Source organism: Protopterus annectens, chromosome 9.part0 (assembly GCF_019279795.1).
Source record: "Protopterus annectens isolate FY-2018-M chromosome 9.part0, PAN1.0, whole genome shotgun sequence".
In the NCBI taxonomy this organism is placed as follows: domain Eukaryota; kingdom Metazoa; phylum Chordata; order Ceratodontiformes; family Protopteridae; genus Protopterus; species Protopterus annectens.
The window spans coordinates 1,782,569,466-1,782,587,034 of record NC_056743.1 but is presented as its reverse complement, the minus strand read 5'-3'; the positions used below and the strand labels follow the sequence as shown (position 1 = coordinate 1,782,587,034).

Sequence of the window (17,569 nt, the reverse complement as noted above, 5' to 3'; positions counted from 1 at the left end):
TAAAAATACTTTCTATATGTGCATGCATACAGGTACACATATGCATGCATTAACATGCATATATGCTACAGGTGCAGTAATCATATATGACATGCTAAGTCTCTGTACAGAGGTACACATGTGCATGCATTAACATGCACAGATGCTACAGGTGCAGGAATCATATATTTCATGCTCAGTCTCTGTATACACGTACACATTTGTATACAGGTTCACATGTGCATGCATTAATTTGCACATCTGCTACAGGTGCAGCAATCATATATAGCATACCCACTTTCCGTATACAGGTACGCATGTGCATACATTACCCTGCACATATGCTACAGGTGCAGCAGTCATATATGATATGCTCAGTCTCATTATACAGGTACACATCATCATCAAACTCTTTTTTCCATTTTTCTACATGGGGTTGAGTTGTCACGTAAACTGTTGCCATCTCTCTCTCTTTTCAGTGCTACTCTCCTGCATTCTTCAACAATCATGCCTGACTGTCACAGGTCATCTCTCACACAAACCTCCACCTCTTTGCTGGATGCTGTCATTTCCTCTTGCCTTCTTCCTGCCTGTCCCAAGTCTTCTTCACCAGATTGCCTTCTGCTTTTCTGCACATATGCCCAAACCATTGTAATCTGTTCTCTTTGATATTTTCTGCAATTGAAACTACTTTGGCTTCTGCTTTTATGTCCTTATTTCTTTGTCTGTCCTATAGTATGACTCCTGTCACCCATCTCAGGCACTTCATCTCTATCACCTCTAGCTTCCTCAATTGCTCTGCCTTTACTGCCCAGGTTTGTGAACCACACAGTAGTACTGGTTGCAGCAATATTTTGTACACCTTACTTTCCAGCTTCTTTGGCATTCTTCTGTCATATAATACATCTGACACTCTGTGACAGCTGGCTGCAGCCCCTCTGATTCTAACTTTGAACTCCTGGCTGCAGCCCCTCTTATTCTAGCTTTGACCTCCTCATTCAGACTTCCCTTTTCCTAAACCACCCTTCTCAGATACTTGAAGCAGTTAACCTGTTCCACTATTTTCCACTTTTATCTCAATTCTTAGTTTCTTCTGATTTCCCCATTTGCTGACATCACCACTGTCTTATCTGTACGTAGTTTCATCCCAAGTGCCTTCAATTTTGTATTCCATTCCCATATTCTTTGTTGAAGTTCTTGCTCAGAGTTTGCCTGTAATCACATTGTCTGAATACAGAACCTCTGTTGATCTGTCCCCTCCAACCTGTTTGCTAATAAAGTCTATCACCAGAATGAGCAGCAGAGGGCTTAAAGCTGAACCAGGATGCACACCCACTCACACTAGGAACTTCTCTGTGAGACCAAACACTCTTTGTACAGGAGACATTGGGTTCTTGTACATAACTTGCACTAATTCTGCCAATGTTTCTAGGACTTCAAACCACTGCAGGACTTCCTAAATCAGCTTTCTTGGGGCCTTATCATAGGCTTTCTCCAAGTCTAGGAATGCCCAGTTGGACTTTTTCCTCCACTCTGTCTTCTTCTAAACTATCTGTCTCATTGCAACACTGGGTTAGTTGTGCTGCATCCTGATCTGAATTTGAACTGCCCGTCTCCATCTTACCTTCTACTGCTCTGCGTATTCACTTATCAGTCACCCTCTCCGCAACTTCAGTGCAATGTGACGATACCTCTGCCAAAAGTTGTGTGTGTCCCCTTTGTATTTGAATACTGACACTAGCATGCTTATTCTCCAGTCATCTGGGATACGTCTTTCTCTCCGCACTGTTGTGAGTACTCTCAGGAGCCATTTCTCCCAGATGTCACTCAGCATCTTTATCATATCTGGCGTGACCTCATCAGAGCCTGCTGCTTTCCCTGATTTCATTTTTTCTTAGTGCTGTTCTTACTTCTTCCATGGTGGGTTCCTCCTCTTCTCTCATTGTAGGCTGGGACAGTACAGCTTCTGGGGGTTTTCTTCATTCAGCAGCTGGAGACCTTTGATGTCCTCTGGACCGGTGAGCAGGTTGTTGCTGGCATCCCTTATGAAGAGTGTCTGACTGCTGATATAGTTTCTTTATGCCATCTACTGAGTCACTTTCCAGAAGCTAGTAGAGTGCCTCTGATGTCTTGTTCTTTGCTATTGCAACTCCTTTCTTAGCCTGTTTGTTAGCCAACCAATATTCCTTTCTAGCCTGATCCATCTTTTCTATCTCCCATTTTTCCTGCAGTGCTGCTTTCTTTTGATGACTTCCTGGACTTCTGCATTCTACTACCAGCATTCCTTATGTGCTTTGTTTCCTTACCTGGCAGTGTTGCTGCATATCTGTTCTCTAGTCTTCTCACATGCTGTTTTAAGGTGCTGCCATTCTTCTTCTTCTTCAACTCCACCTATTTCCTCTTCTTCTTGAGGTTCAACAGAGCTATCCCATGTAACACAAGTCCCATGTAATACAAGCTGGGCAGCTGGACACCAGCTGGCCAGTAGCTAATTGACCTAAGGTCAAGCTGGGCTTAATGGCAGGCACACACTGGCCAACAGGGGCACATACACCCCTCCCACAATTAGCATGGGTCCCTGGATTAGGTTGGAGTAGGCCGGGTCATTAGTCAGCATGACTGAATCACCTAGAGCCATATTTTACACCATCAAATGGCTAGCCCTGCCACTGCATCCAGTCTGTGATCTGGGTTCTCCTGTCTTGATAATATTGTGGACCATAGTAGATGTTCAAAGTGGTTGGCATACAACTGTTGCCCCAGAGGGAATCATGTAGAGTCTGTGCTTCCACCCATGATTTGATTCTTTGGTCTGTTTGAGATGGAAAGACTCAGCAGGTTTTTCAGAGGTAGGAGGAACCCCACAGAAACACATGGAGAACATGCAAACTCTAAACAGGCATTGGACGGAGGGCAAGATCAAACCTTGTACATGAGAGGCAAAGACCTTAACCATTATGCCAAATGGTCTCTTCTAGCCTGCACATATGCTACAGGTGCAGCAGTCACATATGACATGGTCACTCTCTGTACACAGATAAACATGTGCATGCATTAACCTGCATATATGCTACAGGTGACCAGTCATATATGACCTGGTCACTCAATGTATATGGGTACACATGTGCAACCAATAACCTGCATGCATGCTACAGGTGCAGCAGTCACATATGACATGATCAGTCTCTTTATGAAGGTACATATGTGCATACATTAACCTGTTCATATGTTACAGGTGTAGCAGTCATATATGACATGGTCAGTGTCTATGTGCAAGTAAACATGTGCATGCATTAACTTGCACATATGCTGCAGGTGCAGCAGTCATATATGTCATTTTCAGTCTCCATATACAGTTACATATGTGCATACATTAAACTGCATGTATATGCTGCAGGTGCATCAGTCATATATGACATCTTCAGTCTCCATGTGCATCCATTAACCTACACACATGCTACAGTTGTAGCAGTCATATATGACTTTCTCAGTCTCTGTGTAAAGGTACACATGTGATTGCATTTACCTGTACATATGCTAAAGGTGCAGAAGACATATATGACATGCTCAGTCTACATATACAGGTACATGTTTGTATTCAAAAACACATGTACATGCATTAAACTGCACATATACAACAGTTGCAGCAGTCATATATGTCATGATCAGTCTCTAGAAATTATTCAGGTTGCATGCATTGTGGGCAGAAAGGTGGCTGCTGGAACTGAATGTCAAAAGTGCTAGTTATGCACTTTGGAAGAGTAGCTCATGGAGCATAAACATTCTTTGAGAGGATGACTCTAATAAATAGGGTATAGGAAAATGATCTGAGCAGTATGATCTCATATGAATTGTATTTTGCAGTTAGAAGACCAACTTGATGTTGGAGTATAGATAAAAGAATAGATTACGGAGGCTCTGTGGGCATTTTTTCATAGTGTAGGGCACTGATAAGGCCAGTCTGGAGTACTACGTACAGATCAGGATGCCCATACCTAGAAAATAAAATTAAACTGTTGGAATGAGGGCAAAACATTTATCAAATGATAAAGTGAGTAATGTAGATGTGGTATGGGGAGGCTTTGAATGCCGAGTGTGTATATGCATTAGAACAGGAATAAAACTGGGGGGGGGGGGGGGGATTTTAAAATATTGCAGTGGCTGTTGATCAGTGACAGGACTGTATCTGAAGAGCAAGGACACTCTGGGAAGGAAACTTTGGTGGCCACTTGAATTGAGGTAGTTGAAGACATTGTGATGAAGCATTTCTTCACAGAGAAGTCGGTAAGTCTTTGGAATTAATTCCTTAACACAGTCACGCATTTAAGTCATGAAAGAAGTTCAAGAATTCCAGAAGCAGAGGAAGAAAAGAATGGAGCAAGGACAGGGGAGGGCCACCTGCTCAGCGGCCTGCCTGCAACTGTCAGGGGAGAATCAGTAGACATGGGTCTTCTTCCAGTAGGATCTTTGTATGTCCATGTGCATGTCTACAGATTGCATGTTGCCTGGTCTGTGAGTTATCCTATTCATGTTAAGGAAGTTAACTGAGCTATGGAAGGCTGTCATTCTGGATGATCGTTTATTTCCACTTTGGGCACTGTTTTTCAGTGGATAACACAACATCCTCAGGTTCAGGCTTGAAAATCTCTTCATGGTGGTCTAAGATGAAGTAAATATTGGAGGGTAATAAATATGGAAGTGTTGCCAGTGTCTGTAATATGGGTGCCAGTCTGACTTAGCAAGGCATTTTTTTTCTGTTGACTTGCCCTAGTTTCTACATTCATATTTTCTTCGTGTAGAGTTGTATATCATTTTCCTATTGTCATTCCAAGAACAGCAGCCAAAAAATCTATGAACCTTTTCCTTAAGCCTCTGAATCTGTTATTTCTGCTTTGAACTCATTTTATGGAGATTTGTTATCCAGAACTGCACAGTCAGCTTCCAAATGTTTTTTTAAAAATTAAAAAAAGTCTTCTATGTAGTTGACGGTTTGATTAAAAATGCTCCACCCCTGGTGAAAACTTTTTTTTTAATCCTTGCCTCCTACAATAAAACAAAACTCTCCATACAAAAAGCACAGACAAGTTCAGAAATCTGTACAGACTGTTTATCTTTGCTCTGTGTACTGATTTCTGTAATGTACTTCTAGGAAATGTGTTTATGACCTACTTCACTGGAAACGATAAATCCAGATATCAGATGGTGCCTTCTTGGCAGTCTGTTCTGCTACAAGAGAAGTAAACAGCTAGCTTTCATGCTACATAAGCAGTGCTGAAAACCTGTTTCAGATAGTTGCAAAACCTCTCAGCACCAGACTTTCTTAAGAAAAAAGCCCTTTGTTCCAATATCTTTCTTCAGGTTGAAGTCAGATAAATTATTAAAATGTTAGCAGATGTAAACTAGTCATAAAACAACTATGCTTATGTCTGGATTTAGGAACCAGTATGATATAAACAGCTACTGATAGTGTAATCTTAGCTGTCACTGCTGAAACCTAAAGGGAGTAGAGCGCAGACATCTTGGGCATTTCTCAGAATTCTTGTTTGGTAATCTAGGATTTGTCTTTAAAGTGCTAAGTGTAAGAAGGCATCTGTCAGAGATACAAAGCAGAAAATTCAGCAATGCTAGAAACATTTTTTTTTTATATTAGCAATAAATCTTTATAACAGCTTCTGCTTAGTGAAACACTAGCTTGTAGCAAACCTGCCATTAAGAAAATGCAGGGTGATTAGATTTTTTTAGCTGAGAGCACACACTGCTGTATGCATTGAGGTAAGAACTTAAGGGGCATTGGTCATTTACTTTTTGTGTGGCTTGTTATTAGACTCCCTGACAGTATTCATTTGGAAACTTGGGGTACATGCTGCTTTGTAGCAGGGCATTATCTTATAAATAAGATAGCATTTGTCATGATCTGAGATCTTGGAAATAAAAGTGTAACATTTCAAACTGGTTTAAATTTTGTGGATAAGCAGTTTGTGCTGGTTTGTTATTTATGGGTGGAATAAGGTTAACCGATTTGTTCAAGGTAAAACAGCATGTACGTGATTGCACTGGGATTCTATCGCAGTTCTTTTCAAGGTTTTTAATTGCTGTATTATCTTGACAGCCTGCAGGTGGTCAAAAGATGTTCTGTATTGCACAGAATTTCATGACCTACTGGAATTTTTCTTAGATTACAAAAAAAAAAATGTTTAGGAATTTAAACGTTTCTTATGTTTCATCCTAGTTTCAGTACAAAATCCCAGTAAAATTTGTCTAGATGTCTCTTCCGTTTTTCCCCTCACATATGTAGTCTTTTACATTTATTTTTTTTCCTGTATCCTACCTGGTCTCCATGTTACCTAAATTCTATCTGCTAAAAAAACACAGTAAAAATATTCTAGCATGACAACGCCAACGGGAGAAGGCCAAGTTCTATATAGCCAATCTATTGTCCACATTTCAGACAGCTGAGCAATAGAGATGGGGTAGTGCAATGGCTTTGACAAAGATAACCCAAACACACACACACACACACACACACACACACACACACACACACACACACACACACACACACACACAAACACACACACACAAAAAAAACTTCATCATGACGGCATCATACATCTCTCGACTATCCCTGATTTTGCAGAGCATCTCTATTTTTGCATCATGTTTATGCCCAGTCTCTCTCATAAGATTTTTGATTTTCTGGTAACTCACAGGAGATTGTAGTTAGTAACACCAATAGTTTCATACTTATGTATGTTGATGCAAAGCCTGTTCTTCCATATTTCCAATTTTTGATTTTGGACCTTTGCCCCCCCCCCCGCCCACCAGCATTACGTTTAGCTTTTCCCAGAATTCTTGAACAAAAAAAGTGGAGAGCTATGATGCATCAAGTTTAGCACTTTCTCATTATGTATATAACAAACTTGTGGTAAATCTACAGTATTATGGTTCACAATGTCCCTGAATTTATGCCACTCTGGAGGCATACAGAGATAAATCCCTAACTGTGACCCAATCAATCCAGGCTGGATTAGTGGCTCAGGTAACTGATGGAAAAGTAGGGAGGGATGAAAGTGATTGTCCCAGGGGAGGGCACTTACTGGTGATGTTCCCTAAGGGGAGGCAAGGTCAGTAGATGGGAATTGCCCTCATTCACAACCAGCAGGTGTGGCGGGTGGGGACTGAAAGAAGTAGGTAGGGCATATTAAAAAAAAAAAAACACCAGACAGAAGCACAGACATCCTACCCCCCAGGATACCCTTAAAATCCATGACAGTTCCCAGCTGACGGGGGAGACAGATGCTGGTAGAGCCGGTGTAGATGTGTGGCACTGTGAGCCAGGCTGGTATAAATGAGGTTTGAGGTGACCAAAACAAAATAATAATGTCCCTACTTTGGTACTCTCTAATAAAGATTTGCAGCTATAGAACTGTTCTCCTATTGCTCCCCTGCTGAATAGCAGCTCCAGCTTGTTTTTCAGGATATCAAACAGCAGGCTGATGGACCCTGTTCTTGAACTCCGGATACCTAAACAAGAGCACAGCATATGAAATATTACCTGTTGGGTAGACTTGGTTTCATCTTTTTTTTTTTTTTTTAAATCCAAACAAATGTAATATATTTGTGCATATTTTTTCAAAACACACCTTGGAGTTCCCTAGGGTCACACCTGGTACATGCTCCTTATAGGTTGCTCCCTAACCCTAGCACTGAGTTTTGAGACAAGGGGCATTCTTTTCCCTTGAGTCAACATACAGAAGTAGCAAGAGGACTTGGTGATGACACCTAGCTGTGATATGTGCCTGAGGTGATGTGTGATGCATTCACTAACCTACAAGTCTCCTTTTCACTACCTTTCATAAGTGAGCTAATGTTACCTGTCCTGCGTGAGAGTGGAGGTGCATTTTAATCCCAGTGCATAAGGCTTTCTCTCTTATAGTTAAGTTATCTGCTGATTTTGCCCTGTCTTTTTACCCCATCTGATGGCAACCATCATCCATGTTTCATGCCTCCCCTATTTGACAGATAGGTAAGCATGGTCCACCATGGATGCTTCATGTACTCATATCTTCCCTCACTTCAGTCTCTTTGGACTCTGGCATTATTTCTGGACTTTTACTGCCATAGTAGTGCAAGTTATTATACTAGCATAGTTCTTTCAAAAGCAAAACTGTATGGCATGACAAAATACATTAAACTCTTTTCCTCTGACTATGGTATCTGCAAGCCTGATGACATTTTCTTAACTACAATTCTGATATGAGACTCAAGAGTATGGATAAGTGATCTTTTCTCAGGTCTTTGTCTGATATACTTCTTTATCATTATTATTTGTCCCCCCCTTTTTAAGCATGGCAAATGCAGCTTGAATTAAATTGAATACAACTGGGAAAATATGGGATTATTTATTGGACATTTTTTATTTATTTATGTTTGCAATATGTACTTAATGCTGCATTAACAATGAACTTCCGGAAATATATATTACTTGGCAAAGAAATCTATATATGTTGCCTAGAAGAACTTTTGAGGTTGCAGGCCTATACATGAAATCAAAGCTATGCATGTGGTTATGAAACTGTTTTCACACTAGAAATATCTTAGGTGTTCAGTCTCAGTTTGAGTTTAGTATTAATTAATTGTTTCTGAGTTGAAACATTTACTTATCTGTGTTTTTTATGATAATATGTGTACGTGGAAAGATGACCTGTAGAATTAGAGTGAGGGTATCTTATGTACTGGTTGGCCTTCGAAAAGGTAATTATTTTAAATAAATAAGACTTTTAATGTTTAAACAGATCATTCCCATAGTTATGAGTTTTTAATAGTAGAAGACAATACGGGGTAATCAAGTTGAATGTTATATTCTGCTATGGCTGTGAAGAAATACATATTATAATGAGCTACTTTGTATAGTTTATGAATAGATTGTATCAATGAGTTATTTTAAGCTGAATGGGGTCAATGCTGATGCAGCATTGTTTTAAAAAGTAATATACTTCATTTACTGAACAGATTGTGCTACTTTTTTATTTCTGGGGTATAGCTTATCTAGCCACTAGAAAATTTAAACATAATAACTATAGGATCCATGCAGATGCCATTGTGTTTTATTAAGAGCAGAAAGAACCAAGGAGAAGGATTTTTTTTCTGGCCAAATTTCATGTTGGCTTGCATGTGTCAAAATGGCTTTAAAATCTAACAAGACAAGCAGATATGATCATATGAAATTCCATTTATGGTATAGAAAGGTATTTCTATCATTGTACGGTTTACTTTACGTGTTCTGGCAGGTTTACTGTTGAAAGCACTGCTATCTGAGGTATACCCATGCCGATAATTAAAAGGCTCTTTGACCCACCTTCTTTACTCATAAAGCTTGTCGTAGATCATTCAGTCTAGACACGCGGTAGTGGTGCTGTGGTAGCGTTGTCGCCTCACAGCAAGACGTTGTCTCGTTCGATTCTCAGCTAGAGCATCTTCTGTGTGGAGGCATGCCTGAATGGGCGTGCCTTTGGTTGAAGGTTGTGCGTCAGGGCTGGTAACTTGGCACGTAAAAATCCACTACCAAACATTAACAGACCGGAGTTCTGCTGTGGCGACCCCTAACCGGGATAAGCCGAAAGACACAACAACAACATAAATCATTCAGTCTAATATTGCTGCAATAAATGTGTTATGTTAAATAGGAGTTTGGCTTCTGTAAATCTGCATTCAACACTGGATTGGATAATTGAATATAAAAATGGCATTTCTCATCTGGTGGTGACAAATTTGGAGTTGTAACATAAAAGTGGGGGATTACTGAGGAATATCCCCCATATAGGTTACAGAGGATTGCACTCACATAAAATATTTTTTGTATGTGTTTATTGTGATAGGAATGTATTGATTGGGTTATTCCAAAGACATGCGTCTGAAGCATTTCTCCCCAGACCTCCACTGAAAATAGATTTTATCCTAGTTGGACTTTCCCGGTGAACAAATGTTAAATAAATAAATTGGTAGCAGGCATATACACACATGCATTTGTATAGTTTTCTTTGTAACTAGGAAAATGCATTTGTTTGTCTATACTTGGTATAGACATTTAAGCATGCTTATTTTAGTTTTGTGTAAGTGTGTAATGCATGTATTATTATGGAACAATTTTTGATCGGGTAGCTGAAAATACAGCAGGCACTGTAAGGTTATGGCTCACTGTATCATTTTAGGTGAAAGTATATCTTGGTGCAATATGCCTCAAGTAAACATACCACAACTGCCTTTTCATCTTTTCATTAAAATAAATTTCTTTGTGTACCAAGCACTTGATCAAGTTGACTGGCAAATATTATGAGCATCAATAAAATGACTTTGAAGTTCTGAGACGTTAATCAATTTTGAAAGACCTTTTGATGAATATAATAGCCCATTTAAAAGTCATTATTTAAAAGGAATTCTAAAGTATAAGTGTTTAAGGAAGTTGGAATCTGTACAGATATCTGTTAGGGTGTTTCCAGAATTTTTATATAGTCAAAAACATCACATTGATTTCTTAGAAATGTTTTTTGCTCCTTTTCATTTAACTATTTAGCCTTCCCAGACACTAATGACTCATTCTGTTTATTTGCTTTTTATACTGATATGTTATATTCCCCAAAATTTCAGTTAGAGTTCCAGTAGCGTGGAATTGATTTGTACCCTTAGATGGTTGTTGCCAATAATACAAATCAACTTTTCTCAAGGTTTGGGTCAAGCTATCTCTAACTTTGGGCTACTGTTTTTGGTACAGGGCAAGCAATATAAATGATAAGGTGGGGGGGGGGCTTTGTCTGCTGCCTCATTTGAAATATGCAGCAAGGAAACTCTGTAAGGTATTTCGCATAGGATTTTGATTATGTCTAAATACTGGGAGGTACAAATATAAATCAAAGAGATAATTGAACTTCTGTGATGGTCGAAAGAGGAAAAGACCAGCTTACACTGTAAAACTTTTTCACAGCAACAGGGATAAGTACTGTTATTTATTTATATATCAGTAGAAAGTGACTTTTTACTCATTTTTGAGGAAAAGCAAGGTTTATTGATGATCCCTTTAATTTCCCTGCCAGGAATAACATTGTAACTGTGATCAGGAAGTCTTAAAACCAGCAGTTTCCCCCTTAGGGTAACCTTATCGGATTCACAGATTGCCCTAACATTGAGGTTTCCTCCTGGAGGAGGCATAAGCATGGGGGCAATCTCTTTGGTCAAGCTACATACTAATGTGGCAATCAGAGGGAATGGCTAAGGCTAATTAGCCATTTGCTCACCCCTAGAAATACCTGCGGTTCCTGATTTACACTCCTGAGCTGAATACTGTCAAAAGATACTATCATCTGATATCATCAAAGATCTGATGGCCTTGGGACCTCAGTCAGTATATTTTTAGTTTAAACTCTTTCACCAGTATATGTACTTATACATATTTTTTAGTTATGTATTTTTGTTTGCTGAAATAAATTATGTAACCTGAGGATTTCATCTGTGCACTACATATGGAGCATTTTAGCCATTGTGACAGGGAATTCAGAGCTTTGTTTTATTTTTCCTGCCTCTGTGTACTATTCAAAAACATTATTTACCAGATTATAGGCCTTGTACATCACAGGACAATATACTAAATACCTAGGTGAGTCATTAACAAAGGGGCATAATGGGGATAAGACACTGGGCACAGTCTTCCCCCATTGTGTAGCCATAGTAGTCCATAGCACATGCCAATGCACCCCCCATGGTATGTAATTCATAAATAAAACATTGTCAGCAAATTGCTAACCTACAGGACTGTTACTGCATTCAGTTTCATGTAGCAGGCCTATGAACACAGTGGCTCCTCTTTACTGCTGTTTTGTTGTTCAGATCTACAAGAAAAAAAGCTATTTCTATGGTTGGAAAACCCATACCAAGAATTGAATTCTCCATGTTGCAAACAATTCTGCTGACATTGCTGTACATTTTCTTGTCCCTACCAAATAACATTGTTCAGATCCTTCCAGTAGGAGCTCCAGCAGCACCAGATCCACCTTATTACCATAATGAGGTAACGATCCTAGCTCCATTGTCATGCCTAATGAATTGCAATTCTTTATGAACTGTTTGTTGCTGTCCGTGACAGGAGAGCATTTCATTGTAGTGAGCAGATAGCTAATAAGGTGTTTTTCTGCTACATTTCTTATTAATGATCTGTAACTTGCTCTGCTGTTTACCAGTGACTGATGTGTAACACACTGATTGGAGCACCTGTAACACAAATGTGCATGGGACACACTATGAACTATGTATTCCTGTGTGCATAGAACACACTGATTGGAGCACCTGTAATACCAGTGTGCATAGAAAACACTGAATGAAGCACCTGTAACATCAGTGTGCATAGAACACACTGATTGGAGAACCTGTAACACCAGTGTGCATAGAACACACTGATTGGAGCATCTGTAACACCAATGTGCATAGAATACAATGATTGGAGCACCTGTAACAGCCAATGTGCATAGAATACAATGATTGGAGCACCTGTAACAGCAGTGTGCATAGAACACACTGATTGGAGCACCTATAATACCAGTGTGCACAGAACACACTATCAACTAAGTACTTCTTTGTGGCATTTGCAAACCCATATTCGTTTGTATACCAGTATTCAGTATCAAGATCCATATGTATAACTCGAGGTACAAAAAGGCAGTGTACTAAACATAATGTGAACAATGTTTGTTTGCATCTGTGCACAGTGTTTACGAATTCAAGTGACCAGTTATACATTCTTTAATGACCCTTTAAGACTGTGATCATTAGGTTCTGTTGACGCAGTATTACCTATTAAAATATTAGTTGAGTATTCTCCAAGATTACCCTTTACAACTATGACCTTTGGGTGCCATAGACATGATTATAAAAAGCTGCAGTTGCAGTGTTATATATTAACATTGTACTGCCTGCATTAATGACATTTAATAGATCTCCTTTGCCAGGTTTTAAACAGAGTACAGAAGACGAGTAATTAGTTAATGCTGACTGGGAATGTGTGTAGATCAAAAGGGAGTAGTCCTGAGAAACAAGAAATCTGTTATTTCTGGGCCATACCTTATATGAAGGAAAGTGTTTTATGTGAGACTGAATACAATGTGAAGCATTAGTCCATATTGATTAAAAAAAGTGAATTGTATTTTTCAACTAAATTGAATTGTCTGGGGTATTTTGTCAGATGAGCAGCATATTTCAGTCTTTCACAATTACAAGAACATGTTCTTTGAATCAGTTCAGGCCTGTCAGCAGATGATTAAATTTTGGTATGATAAAACTCAGCAGAAGAGAAATTTTGTCCTTTATATCTGCATCTCTCAATGAGTTCGCTATACGATGCTTTGATGGCTAACTGGTAACTTTGGGGTGTGATTATATACTCTTTGTAGCTATCATAGTGTGAAGAAGCACATATGTCACAAAGTCTGCTTTTTATTATTTCTTTTATGTAATTTGGGAGGTGAGTACTATTAACTGCTTTAACAAGGTGACAAAAACATTTAAGTGTGCCTTCCTATTGTTTTATTTGGCTAGGTATATTATGTTTTTACATAGTTAAATCAATGTCTTTTATAGGACTAAAAAGTATTCTGATGTTCTAAGAAAATAACTTCACAGGGATATGTTTATGACTGACTGGTGAAAACTACTGTGCTGAGTAATGATGTTAAGGGTTTAATAAGAATGAGCCACCCCTCATTTCCTTGTAGAAACAGCACTGAAGCTCATTTAAACATAAAGGAATATTTTGCACTTCTAAAAAAGGACTCAGTCTAATTAAAACGATATAAAAAATCTAAATCGTAAATATAATTTATTATTTTATTTATTTTACATTTGTTTACTGGGAAAGTTCAACTGGACACATGTCATTTTTCAGCAGAGGCTCGCGGAGAAAAGCTCCAGAAATAATGTACATAGAAAGCAATGATTAAATAGCATCATTAGGTTACATAGAAAATAGTGGTTAAATAATAATAGTGTAACAGTAATTATAACAAGACAGTTATTGGGTGAATACCAAACCAATCAGGATGTAAACTGCTGTAGACAAAGCTTGAGTATGCGTATACAATGAACTGAATAGATGCAGACTGATATTGAATATTTACATAATAGTATGTACAGTTGATATGTGCTCTTCCAATAGCGGTTAGTATAACTAGGGAGGAGAGTTGGGAGAAAACTTTAGTGAAGTGAAAGAAAAGAATGCGTTATCTAAGGGAGTTGCAAGAGTAGAGCCAAGAGTTTGTACGGCGTGTTTTCAGAAGTTTTTTGAATAGTACGGTGGTGGTGCTGCAGTAGCATTGTCGCCTCACAGTAAGACGCTGTCCGGTTCGATTCTCAGCTAGAGCATCTTCTGCATGCAGACATGCATGGATGAGCGTACCTTCATTGAAGGTTGTGCATCAGGCCTGGCAAGCCGGTATGTAAAAATCAACTGCCAATTATTAGCGGACCGGAGTTCCGCTGTGGCAACCCCTAACCGGGAAAAGCCGAAAGACACAACAACAACTGTTGAAGTATTAGCCACTAGTGCATTAGGTAGGTTATTCCATATTTTAGTAGTATAGTTGGAGAAGAGAAATTCACCTACTGGGTTTTTTGCTTTAGTGACTTGTAGAAGTAGTTTGCTGATAGAGCATAGGGGTTTTGAGGAGGAATAGGGTTGTATTATATCTTTGAGAGCAGGGACATCATCTGGTTAATAGAAAATTTTATGTGCGAAGGTTAGTTGATTAAAGTGTAGCAGTTGAAGGAGTTGGAGCCATGAGAACTGCTTAAGGGATAAGCAGTGATGTGACTTGTATGAGGCATTAGTGGCAAATTTTGAGATTTTATTGTAACAGGCTTCAGGTTTAGCAAGGTCAATTTTTTGGAGGTTGGTTAAGACTGGAGAGGAAGATAAGAGAGCTGACAAAAGGTGTGTTCTTGCAATAGTGACTTTTGTACAGTTTGTTAGGAATTTGTTGTTCCTATAGAAGTGACCAAGTTTTTTGTGGACTTTTTTAGTGGTTTTGGCTGTATGAATGTCAAATTTTAGGTTGTCTATTAAAACACCAAGACATTTGGTTTGGGTTGTTGGGGTGATTGCTGTTTTACTTTTGGAGAAGATGTGGAATGATGGGGATGGTGAGGTATTCCTGATTGAGCAGAACAGAAGAATGCTTGTTTTATTGGGGTTTAGGTTGAGTTGAGAATAGGTCACCAAGTTTCCACAGATAAGAAGGGAATATTTGTTTCGGTGGTGAAGGTATAGCAAGGTTCGATTGCTAAGAGTTAGGAGGTGAGTTGAATATGGGAATGGAACCTGGATTGGGGTGAATGTCTCCTGACAGGCTTAATTGTTTTAATATGTGTTGAATGAGTTTGATGAGCTTGTATTGGAGTTTGATGAGTCTATGGTAGATTGGAGATGTGGATTATGGAGAAAGAATTTTGATTCTGTGAAAGTCTGTCATGGTAGTGTGAAAAGGGTTGGGCCTATAGAAACCTGCTGAGTATTGCATGGATTGTAGTATGAGAAGGTATGCCATGAGAGGGATGGGTGGAATGTAGTGGAGTGTCATATGAAGATAGGGTATACAGGAGAAGTAGTAGAAAGCTGGTAGTAACTAGAAACAGGGTTATATATAAAGGTTTCATGTTTGGGTAGGATGCTTATGTGAAATTATGCGTAGCTATAGGCAATAGGGATGAGAGGAATTTGTTGGTGACCTGGTACGGTGTGTGACAGTATTGAATATTGTGTTGGTTTAGCTGGTTGGTTAGCAGGAGGAAGTATGGATAAGATTAGTGGTGTGGGGTGACAGTAATAGCTTTTGGTACTGGTAGGTTAGGTTGACTGAGATTGGTTGTGGGTGTGGTGCGTGTGGTTATGGATACGTATGAAAGTAGGGATAATGGGGGTGGGTGGGAATTGGGGGTAGGCTACGGAAGTGGAGTGAGCCTGAGCATAGCGGATTAGACCTGGGCTGGAAATATGGCAGCAAGGTGCAATACAAAACCAATCAGTTGACAAGATGGTGAGAAGAGCAGAGATAAGTATTGGCTGTAGATTAAATAGTATGTTAGGGGACTGTTGGAGAATGGCTATGGAAAAGGAAAAATGATCTGTACTGTGTGAGACCAAGTGTGAGAGGCTAACAAAAATATGCTAGTAGAAGGCTAGGGAGTGGAGTGTGTAAGGTGAGGATTGGGGGGGATGCGTTCTGTGATATGCGGTCACCTGTAATAGTACATGTTGATTGCAACAGAAAAAGACAAAAAGATACCTGATAATAAAAATGCAGGACATACAACTGTTTTGGTAGAATATTGCTGATGGAGGTTTTGGATGCTGTGGAAAATGTTAATTATGTGTTCTGGTGGTGGTTCACAGAGCAGAAGGAGAAGGTTGAGTAGGTACCTAAGCAAAAAGAGTTAGCAAATATTAAGAGTTAAGGTAGCTACTTGTACAGAGATGCTAGAAACAGAAAAACAACTAGAGCCAAACACTTAATTGGTAAAAACTGGTCAGAGTATGAACCAAGTGAAGCTCGCATTTCAGCTATTCTTAATCTTATTACTAATAACAGTACAGTGAGAATGTCACATAACAAGTCTCTACAACATGCCAGTAGCATTATTTTAAGTCAGATATCATATATAAGCAAAGATATTGCAATCTGTAGCTCAAACATGGACATCTACTGTGTATGTGTCCCAAAAGCAAAAATACAGTCTACTACTACAACAGGTCACTATGAGCATATCTGCCTAAACATGTGACTACCTGGCACGTGCAATCTACATAGTTGTTAGATTAAACAAAAGCAGAAAAATGAGTTGCAGTGCTTACAATGGCAACTTCTGTATATCAAAAGTGTTGGTGCTCGCCTGTTTAAAAGGCTATCCATTGAAGCACATATGTTAAACAACAGTTAACATCAGTTAAATAATACAGCTGTATGTGTAAAGCAGATTGTTGTTTGCTACCTAGAACATTGTTCGGTATAACTTTTAAGGGAATAGGCACATAGCAAGTTTGTTTGTTACTTTTGCCCATTCTAATAACAGTAGCAGAACGCTAGACAGATGGTGTCTAGCATGGGTAGCTATATGGTAAAGAAACTACATATACTGAGGATGACTGAAGGGAAAAATGTAGTTTTAACACATGCATAAACATACACAAGAAGTATAATTAAATCTGTTACACAGTGAATTAGATGCAAGTCAGCTGCTTCGTCTGTGGTGAGAGGTAGCCAGAGGTTTTACCAATCCATCAGGACACTCGGCTTGCATAAGAATCTAACAGAGATGGGGGTAATAATAAGGTAGCTGCCACAGCAAGCATCTTTACTCACTCTACCAAAACTCAGCTTGCCAAATGCCTGCACATGAAATAAACTCTGCCAAAATTACAAGTACACAATGAATATCAATGTGAGCCCCCCACCACATGTAAACCAGACATGTCTTCACTGCAGTAATAAGAACTGTATCTCAGAACAGCCATTAACTATGGAAAACTATGATATGCATCAGCCATCAGAAACTC

At 39.1% G+C, this 17,569-nt stretch overlaps 1 long non-coding RNA gene across 3 annotated transcripts in view; it reads right to left on the bottom strand.

Moving 5' to 3' along the window:
* The window catches only part of LOC122810989, a 271,067-nt gene that overhangs the window by 212,342 nt on the left and 41,156 nt on the right, over positions 1–17,569 (bottom strand). The gene's annotated exons all lie outside the window — the stretch shown is intronic.